This window comes from Triticum aestivum, chromosome 2A (assembly GCF_018294505.1).
Source record: "Triticum aestivum cultivar Chinese Spring chromosome 2A, IWGSC CS RefSeq v2.1, whole genome shotgun sequence".
In the NCBI taxonomy this organism is placed as follows: Eukaryota; Viridiplantae; Streptophyta; class Magnoliopsida; order Poales; family Poaceae; genus Triticum; species Triticum aestivum.
The window spans coordinates 24,387,472-24,398,205 of NC_057797.1; the positions used below are offsets into that span (position 1 = coordinate 24,387,472).

Genomic DNA, 10,734 nt, shown 5'->3' on the forward strand with positions numbered 1-10,734 from the left:
GGAATAATCCGAGTCAATATAATTCGGTCCCACCAAATTAACGACTCATAATTTTTAATTAACGTGAGATTTTCTAGGGAGTGCCGAATTAGTATAGATAGATAGATATGGAATAGATTACATTTGCATTAACTTCCTACTTGAGTTGGGGAGAGACAAATCAAATCTTGGCCATGAAAGGCGGGCAGATTCCATGTATGCATGTAACTGGCCCTTCAAGATAAGGATGACCATATAGGAGTAAAAAGGTTTAGGCATGCATGCATGCTTTAATGCCGCATGGCCTATAAAACAAGGTGAATTTGCAGAAGAACCTCAGCACCGGGCACGAGAACACGCGGCAGATCGAAAATGGCGCGCGTAGCACTGGTGCTCACAATTTGCTTCTTGGGTTTCTCCCCGTCCCTCGCGTGGTCCTCCAATTCCAACCACACCGACTTCCTCTCCTGCCTCTCGACGAAAATCCCCAGCCAGCTCGTGCTCACGCCGAGCTCGCGCTCCTTCAAGCCGCTCCTGCTGTCGTCCATCAGGAACGCCAGGTTGGTGGCGCCGGCCACGGCGAGCCCCCCGCTCTGCATCGTGACGCCCACCCAGGCGTCGCACGTCCAGGCCGTGGTGCGCTGCGGGCGCAGCCACCGTGTGCGCGTCCGCGTGCGCAGCGGCGGGCATGACAACGAGGGCCTCTCGTACCGATCGGCCACCCCCAACGGCGAGGCGTTTGCGGTGATCGACCTTTCCAAGTTCAACGCCGTCCGGGTGGACGCGCGCGCGGCCACCGCGTGGGTCGACTCCGGGGCGACGCTCGGGGAGCTCTACTACCGCGTCGCCACGGCGGCACCCGGGCTTGGCTTCCCGGCTGGCGTGTGCCCGACCGTGGGCGTGGGGGGGCCTCATCAGCGGCGGAGGCATGGGTCTGATGATGCGCAAGAACGGCCTCTCCGCTGACAACGTCCTCGACGCCACCATGGTCGATGCTGAAGGGAACCTCCTGGCGAACAAGAAGGCCATGGGGGACGACCTCTTCTGGGCTATCCGCGGCGGCGGTGGCGGGAACTTCGGCATCGTGCTGTCATGGAAGCTGAGGCTCGTGCCGGTCCCACCGAAGGTGGCCTTCTTCAATGTCACCAAGACCATGGACCAGGGCGCGGTCGACGCGGTCACCAAATGGCAAACGATCGCGCCGGCGCTCCCCGAAGACCTCAGCGTACGTGTCATCGTCCAGAATCGTCAGGCGACCTTCCAGTCCCTGTACCTCGGCAACTGCAGCGCCGTGGTGGCGACGATGCGCAGCCGGTTCCCGGAGCTCGGCCTGAAGCGCGGCGACTGCAAGGAGATGAGCTGGCTGCAGCACAAGGCGTACCTATACTTTGGCAAAGCCAGCAACAACAAGCCGCTGGAGGCGCTCCTCCTCAACCGGTCCATGACCATAGGCCCCTTTGTCAAGAACAAGTCCGACTATGTCAAGAAGGCCCTCACCCGGGATGCATGGGAGAAGATCTTCCTCTGGCCCGATGGCGGGGCGGTGGGGCAGCTCATCCTGGAGCCGCACGGCGGAATGATGAGCCGCATCGCTGATGACTACACGCCGTTCCCGTACCGGAGCGGCGTGCTGTACAACATCCAGTACGTCGAGTTCTGGAATGGCACAGGGGGGCACAGCATGCCGAAATGGCTCAGCGGCCTCTACGACTTCATGGCACCGCTGGTTAGCAAGAGCCCGAGGGGTGTGTATGTCAACTACCGGGACCTCGACATTGGCGTGAACAAGGTGGTCGCTGGTGTGACGAGCTATGAGACTGCCAAGGTGTGGGGTGAGAGGTATTTCGGTCTGGCAAACTTTAAGAGACTCGCCAAGATCAAGCGTAAGGTGGATGCCACCGACTACTTCCGGAACGAGCAGAGCGTGCCGCCACTTCTCTTGATCAGGGAATGAGCTTAACTAGGAAGCTAGTGTAACTGGCCAAGCAATATATTTGAAAACTGGTTGTTAAATTGTGCAAATCGCTCGCGTTTGACCATATTCTGACTTGCTAATAACTCGGATGGGCTAAAAGGTTATGAACACTAGATAATACCAGCGCATTGTTGCGGGAATCGATTGCAATATATTTTAATGATTTGATTGTGTGAAGCTTTCATCGTTGAATTAATAATATAGTCCCTCCGTTTCTAAATATAAGTCTTTTTAGAGATTTTATTATACACTACATACGGAGCAAAATGAGGGAATCTACAGTGTCTATATACATTTGTATGTAGTTTGTAGTGAAATCTCTAAAAAGACATATATTTAGGAACAGAGGGAGTATGAACTAAAGCTAAAAATAAATATTATATATTGTATTTGATTATTGTGTGCAACTTTTTTTCATGCATGTTGAGTGCACGTGATGACGTGCCATGTGTGGTGAGGTAAAATGTGTGCATGAGATCAATTAATAATGGAAAACTTTTTTCATGCATGTAGTGGTGGGTCTTTGATAAGGTGACATGTATGCATATTGAGATAAATATGATAGTGGGGATCAACTTCTTATGTATATAGGATTCGTGAACATAAAATGATCAGTTTCTTTTGTGTGTGGGGTAGATGATCGGTTATTCAGTTTGCTACTTCTTCGCATGTGGTTTTCATATTTCTGAGTAAAGCTTTGGGTTATCCCATCAATGATGGAATTAGTAAGAATTGAGTATCACAACTCGAATCTGGGATTTTGGACCAGTTCTAAGTGTTTGTTGCGTGCATTGTATGGGGAACGAAGTTTTGACTACTTCGCATCATCGCATGTTTGTTGCGTGCTCTGACAAAGAGGTCAGTTGCATAGTTTTTTTTAGCTGGGCAAAGATATCGTTGTTGAGTTTTTTTTTTACATTGGGCAAAGAAGTGTTTGCTGAACTATTTTATTTTTCTCACCCGGCAAATATTTATTTTTTATTTTTAAATTTCCTTCTCCTTTTTCTTTGCCAAGTGTCTTTTCATTGCACTCGGCAAACATTGTTTTACATTTTTAGCTCTTTTCTCTTGTTTCTTCTCGCTTGTACATTTTGCTTCCATTTCCGTTTATGCTCTGTTATTTTCTATTATTTATTTTAAAATGTTAGTATTTAGTTTCTTCCTCCCCCCAAATTGATCTTCCTCCCATCCCGCTTCTCTCGGCTATGCGTAGCATCGAGAGTTTGCCGCATAATGTGGCAAGAGTGCTCCTATTTGCCGGGTAGGTCGGCTGATTTTTTTTTTTTGGAGGGATAGCATGTAGCCCAGTTTGTTTTTTTAGAACCAAGACGCACGATGCGTCCGGCTTTAAATTAACTAGATGATGCCCTGCGCGTTGCTGTGGAAATTTGTCGTGGATTTTCAAAGTAACATCAACATCTGAAAGAACAAAATAATTTCAGTCAATAATTGATAGATTTCTCGTACATACAATGACTAAAATTTATTGCTGGTATGTATTGGAGGATAAAGCCTGCTATTTGTAGCATGAACCATATGCCGTATGATAGCATGTACCATATTCTTACTCAATATATTCGATGTTGTTTATAGGTGGGCCTTCTTGAGTTACTACAACCTGAATATATGGTATCCCATTCTTTTCATACTCCAACGATATATCCCATAGATGATAATGGATGGTGACCAGACAGTTGGTTAGCGACGTGTTGAGGCTTGGACACCTGTTTGAAAGTTATAAACGTTGGGTCTTTTGTGCCCTTCATCTTTGCAATTGCATCCTTGTATTTCTTCTGAGCTTCTCTTCTTGAAACGGCGGTAGAACATGGCAGATTATTTTTTCCATAATTAGGTGGCGTTCTTGAGAAGATGGAGCATGTTGTTAGTCAGCGTAAGCAGTGGAATGAGAATATATAGCAAACTAATTTCAGTAGGAGTACCTGTTGCTTCCGTCGTCCATTTGTACTGGCTGCCAACTCGTGGTTGAGAAGATAAGGGGTAAGCTGAAAATGCAACTGGATGATGTTATATAGATGTGTGTGTTGCAGTAGTAAGTTGTTTTGCTGATTACCATGTGAGGATAAATAAAATGCACTCTTGCTGCTTACCAAACGAAGCTAAATAAAATGCAGTCTTACTTTGCTGGTAGCTCCTACAAACTAAACATATGATGTACATCCATGATTTTCTATACGATTGAGAGGAACAGTTTAATAAATACACAAAAAAAAAGAATATGGTGATACTGCCAGAATAATTAAGAAAGATGTTCAATCAGTAGTACTAAAAATACATAATCTCCTTTGCTGCTTCATGTATGTGATAATGCCAGAATAATTAAGATGTTCAAACAAATGGTAGTACTGAAAATACATAATCTCATTTGCTAATCAAGTCTGTTTTTCAGTAGACTAAGCTAATTAATGACAGAATAGGAAGTATGAGAAGCTTTAATACACCAGACAAACAAAATTAAGGGGACTGATTCCATTGAATAATTATTTTCTTTTCCCATGCTAGCGAACATGGCATCAGGCACCTAACACATCTTTCTGCTTTAATACTGCTATTGTCACATTTCATTGTTACACTGATAAAGGTGAGTGTATATGTCTGCGAAAGGTAAAAAAATATCTATGACCCATGCGAGTTAAGCCTAGTTACCCCCCTGCAAAATCTATGGTTGTATCTCTTTTCCCTGCTTTACACATCTTTAATTTTTTTATCAATTCACTTATCTAACATTTTCAGTAAACTATATACCACATGGATAATTCATATTGTTAGAGACAAAGCTTGAATCAAGGAGACATGTAGACCTGTCAAGTGTGTATTGTTTCCAAGATGTATATACAGTCTTTCAGGCTAGTAGAACATTCACATGTCTATTTCTTGATGTAGTTATATCTGATGGTATGTCAATAGAAATATCAATTCCTTTTTGTCTTCCAAATTCCTCTTTGTCTCCCAAATTATGGTTCACAAAGTTCCTAATGTTCGCCCGACATGAAAACAAACTGCTAGTCTACAGCTTGAATGAGCCGCATCTTTAATTTGTTCTCAGCTGTGTAACTTGGCTCAACAAAGAGATTACTGATCTCTCTCTCTCTATATAGCACTTGAATTGCATGTGAGACAAATATTATATAGCAAAACTTTAAATCCATAGATATAGGAGGAAACCAATGACAACTTACCATAGAAACAATGAAACATACAGGGAAAATCAACTGACATGGTGGTATATAAAAAAATGGAAAAATTATGAGTAAAACTTTGTTCTGTTTCAGACTTTCAGTAAAACAGCCAGATCGCATCAACCTTTGCATTGGCCAAGACATGAAAAATTTAAGAGCGTCCGCTGAACTTTGCACCAGCCAAGACATGGAATTTCAAGATACGAATAGCACAACCAAAGCAAGAAAATTACATGATGCGGTTATAGGATTTAGAACCAGACCTCTAGCAAGCGGGGCCGAATCAGCGGACGCCTCCAGGAAAAAACTGTGATGAGAACCCGGGCAGGCGAGTGACGGGAAGGGATCAACTCCAGTGCTTAAAAGGGAGAGCCACTAGGTCGATTACCCTTCATGAGGAGGGAGTCATAAATCCATCAGTTTCTTCTTTTCACATGAATCCATCCGTTTCCGTCAATTGAGTGGTGCAAGGCCGTTTCATGTGCGCCATAAAAGCGGCTGTGGGAAGATGAACGAATTTGATGGAGTTAATGCCGTGTTGGGTGCGGCGGGCTGGCCGGGAGCAACGGCCATCGTGGCGGTTGTGCTGGGGGGCATCAGCCATGGTGGCGGAATCCACAGAGGTGGCTACTGGATCACACATCTCTGGATAGGTGGCTCACCGGAGACGGCCGACGATGACGGCGGAAGGGTTAGCACTGACGGCTGGCTAGGGGCAAGCATGGGTGATGGTGGCTGCTGGTAGAGCACAAGGGACGGCAGCGTCTGGCCAGGCAAGGGTGGATCGTGGCACAGACCCGCCGGAAGGGCTCCTGGCGGCGGCTGCCCGGGAGTGTGGATGGTCGTGGCATGATCTTTTCTTGAGACTGGGAACAATAGACTTTACCTATGGGCTTCGAATGGGCTTTGTAATGTCCAAACAATTTTGGTGAGGAGGATGTGTGCAGCCCAACCAAAACGAATCGAGTCAGAGGGAATATGCAGCGAGCGAGCGGGACAGCGCGAAAGAACGAATCGGTATTTTTCACTCAGCGGTGGCAACTCGCAGTAATTTTGCCAACTTTTGATCGGATGGATGCGGACTGTTGTGCTATACTACATCAACGGCTGTAACAATTCAGATGACGTGGCTTCATGAGGAGGCAGGAAAATCAGCTAGTGGGGTGCCCCTATTTAGATATAGAAGATAAAGCCCACCACAGGCAGCATCCAACACATAAAACAGAGAGGTTCGACAGAAATTAAAGAGGCCGAAGCCCATAGTACGGAACATGCAACCGGCCTTAGCCTGATAGGAAAGATAGCAACTAAAGAACCGAAGCAGCCAGTCCAAAAAGCGCCACGAGCGGAATCTTAGTGTAGAGCTTTGAACTGAATCATGCGGATCCGCTCCATGGCCTCCATCATCCGATCTGCATCACGCCGTTTCCCCAACGGTGTCCATGTCTGGAGAAATAAGTGGCATTTGAAAATAATGTCAGCAGGGTGAGCAGGGAACTTGTGTTCGATAGTCATCTTATTGCGGGTGGTCCATAGTGACCAGCACATCGCCCTAAGCATCGCCACAGCACGCGCCCGAAGCTACCTCTATGAGCGAGAAGTATCCCTCGTAGGTCCGAAACCGTATGGGGGTTCCAGTTTTGCGCAAACGCCTCACGGACGGCACTCCAAGCGAACCGAGCTAGGTGGCATTGAAAGAAGATGTGGTTCGCATCTTCATGCGCTTCACAGAACGCACAAGACCCATCCGAAGGGCCGTGTCTAATGGCAATGTTGTTAGACGAGGGTAGGCGGTCACGGAATAATTGCCATAGAAAAACTTTGATCTTCAGAGGAATAGACGCTTTCCATAGCCCCCTAGCTATGTCAAGAGTCGGTCCCTCAGTCAGCTTGTTGTAAACCGATTGGACCGTGAACTTTCCGGATCTCAAGAGGGACCAAGAGACCGTCTCAGCCTCAGGGTAGAGAGAGAGACACCCTGCAAGGCAGCTAGGAGCCCATCCCAACTTGACCGTTCGTGGGCGAGGAGTGCTCTTTTGAAATATATGGCTGGAGGGTTAGTTCAAAGCGCGTCGGCCACCAAAATGTCAACGTGAGTGACTAGTTAGTAAATGTCAAAGTGGCTCCGCCAAAGAGGTTCCGACCCCAGCCACTGGTCGAGCCAGAACCTCGTGGGGTTCCCATTCTTAACGTAGAACTCGGCCCCAAGCGTGAAGGCCGGCTTAACAGCCTGAATTCCGTTCCAGAAAGGCGATCCCTTCACCTTTGAGGTGAGAAAATTCCCATCGGGGAAATATTTGTCGTGAAGAATATCGGCCTAAAGCCCCTGTTCGTTCTGGGAGAGTTTCCATATCCACTTGACAAGGAGCGCTACATTCATGAGTTTGGAGTTGATCCCAAGGCCACCGAATTTCTTGGGGCGGCAAAGCGCCGCCTGCTAGCTTCTCGCTCCTCGTTGGTTACCCCAAGTGGAAGGATTGAGATGCAGCGTAGCAGTAGTGTTTCCCTTGGCAAAGATACCAAGGATCGAATCCCCTGAGACTCCCAGTTTCAACAAGAAGGTGTCAATCGCTAACTACGCCAGATTAGCAATCAACGTGGACCTGCACACAGATACAAATAACTTTGCTCCCAACGAGTACAGAGAAGTTGTCAATCCCTCCAGCCTTGTCGTTTACAAAGGATCAAACGCAAGTGATAATAGTGATAGGTATTGCTGCAAATAGTAAGTAAAAGCGGAAAGTAAATAGCGGATGTGATCAATGATGGTAATATGGACCGGGGTCCCATGATGTTCACTAGTGATGTCTCTCTCCCAAAAGACGATAAAACAGCTATGCGAGGTAAACAAATTACAGCTGGGCAATTGACAGAATTGTGTGCGCAAACCAATGCTAACTATATTGCAAGAAAGGTAGAGGTTCAAAGCATGGGCAGTACGCCAAGGTAAGTAGACCGAAATCCATCTGCATCTACTACTAATCATCCACCTTGAGATATCTATCCAGAACATCTCGCTGGTATTAAGTTGCGAGCCCCACCCATAGTGTAAACTCAAAGCAACAGACAACTGCATTAAAATAACTTTGCGTAAAGTAAACAATCCTTGCACCCGCGGGCACAAGCACCGTTGTTTTCCCCCTTGTGGCAACAACACATCCCCTTGACTTATGTTTCTGTCACTCAAACTAGTCATCGAGGGGCATGAACCCACAATCAAGCATAATGTTCCCTCTTGGAGTCACTACCTACTACTTGGCCAAAGCAATAAACAGCAACGGAGAACATGCAAGAATTACTTACGAACATAAATACAAAAGAGGTAAATCAAATATATTACTCAAACACAATCTGAACATAATCTCACAATCCATCGGATCCCAGCAAACTCATCATAGCAACAGCATAAGGATTACATATGTGCCTCGATCATGTAGGGCAGCTCACGATGTCTAATTAGTGAAGCACAAGAAGGGGAGGAGAACATCACATAGCTACTGGTCATGGACCCATGGTCCAAGGGAGACTACACACGCATCATCCGGGAGGCGTCCATGGTGGTGGAGAAGCTCCCCGTGGTGATCCTCCCCTCCGGGAGGGTGCCGGGAAGAGTTCTCCTGGCGCTCCCGATCTTGGAAGCGCGGCGGCGGCGGAACAGAGATGAGATCGCGAAAAAGGGTTCCCGTCTCGAGGGTTTCGGGACACGATATAAATATAGGCCAAAGGGGGGCATCAGCGGAGACCTGGGGGGGCCAGGCGCCCCCTCGGCGCGGCCTGGAGGGGGGCCGCGCCACCAGGGCGCCTGGAGCCCTGGTGGCTCCCCTCCGGCTCTCCTTCGGGTGCGTGGAAGCTTCTGGAACGCTGATTTTTTATATATTTTTTCCAGAATTTTTCTGGCTGTTTTCGTAATGGAAAAACCTGAAATACAAAAACAGCAGAAAACAGAGACTGGCACTGGGGTGCACTGAGTTAATAGGTTAGTCCAAATATGATCAAAAGTGTATGGAAGTGTATAAATATCATAGCAATATCACCCAAAAGAGGCATGGAGCAAGCAGAAATTATAGATACGTTTTGGACGTATCAACATCCCCAAGCTTAATTCCTGCTCGTCCTCGAGTAGGTAAATGATAACAAGCATAATTTCTGTGGTGACATGCTATTAATCATATAGGAGTTTTCATAATCACAAGACAAAAGCTTACTGAGACAATGAATCTGTAGTAATTAAGTCGCCTTGTGAGAAAATCACAAAGAACTGAAAGTTTTACAACATGATACTGAAACATCAAATAGATTTGTAATGAGCATGGTGTGCAAATATAATAAAGTGATATCTCGCTTGCCCCCTTTAGTGAAGCAAAACATAAATGCAGGGGCACCTCCAAGGTTTAAGTGACGACTAGATACAATTATTTCAGAATAAACGATATCACAATCATGCAAAAGACAATGCTACTTTGGGACAATGCACATTACAATCAGAATGACAGTCATGCTCTCAATAGTTGGTGCTTTAAAAAGAAGGTGGAGACTCTCGAACCGTGGCTTTTGTTGGCAAGGTTGAAAACCCGTAGTCGGAAACAAAGACAAAGCATGTACCATAGCTCTTGGTTTTGAAAACAGAGGTAATAATTATTTTTTTGGATATGCATGTTTTGTCAACGAATGCTAGCAGATAACCCAATTACTTCTTGAGCAGGACAAGTTTCGAGGAACGGCTCCCGAATGAGGACTATCACATCCTCTTAATCTCCTTTGTTTATCACTGCCAAAGTTTTCTGATTTCTCATGAACAAAGCGTGAAGGAGGGTTCGTTTGTTATATTAATTTTTATGAGCCGGGCGCACTCTAAGCCAGCTCCTTCTTATATTAAGGGTTTGCACATTAGACATGCAATCCTGGGGTGAAGCTTGTCCAACTTAAAAAGATCATGAATTAACTACTACTTCCTCATGAACTAAAACAGAGGCACAAAATAGAAATGCTTTTTTGAATAATTTCGAGATGGTACATGAAAGTCTTCGTTAGGAATGGCAGGTAAATACCATGTATAGGAAGGTATGGTGGACTCATATGGCATAACTGGTTTAAAGGATTTTGGATGCACAAGCAGTCAGTCCTCTTAGTACAGGCGAAGGTTAGCAAAAGACTGGGAGCGACCAACTAAGAGAGCAATGACGGTCATAATCATGCAGAGCGACAAAGCAACAATGAATCAGGCATGGAAGTTATATCGCTATGTGACGCCCGGATAATCAAGCTACAGTAACCTCTGCTAATGATGTCACGTCACTTCGATTACTGTTGCTAATCTCGCGTTAGTTCAAAACAGATTAATAATCAAATTCAAAATTTGGCAAATAATAAAAGTTTCAAACACTAAAACAAAAATGTTCGGAGTGTGCAAATAAATGCCTAGGTAATTATGGAAGGGACCGTGCTTTTATAAAAGGCCTAAATATTTAAAAGGAATTAAAACAGAAAGGAAATAAGATAAAAGGAAAACAAAATTAAAAGAAACAAAAACTAACAACAACAAAAAAAAGGGGACCCCCCTCCCTCGCTGGACTTCGGCCCAGC

The 10,734-nt window shown here is 45.7% G+C and overlaps 1 pseudogene; it reads left to right on the forward strand.

Moving 5' to 3' along the window:
* The first annotated feature begins 351 nt into the window (after nt 1-351).
* Nucleotides 352-1,933, forward strand: LOC123184415 (berberine bridge enzyme-like Cyn d 4; annotated as a pseudogene).
* Nucleotides 1,934-10,734: the final 8,801 nt, after the last annotated feature.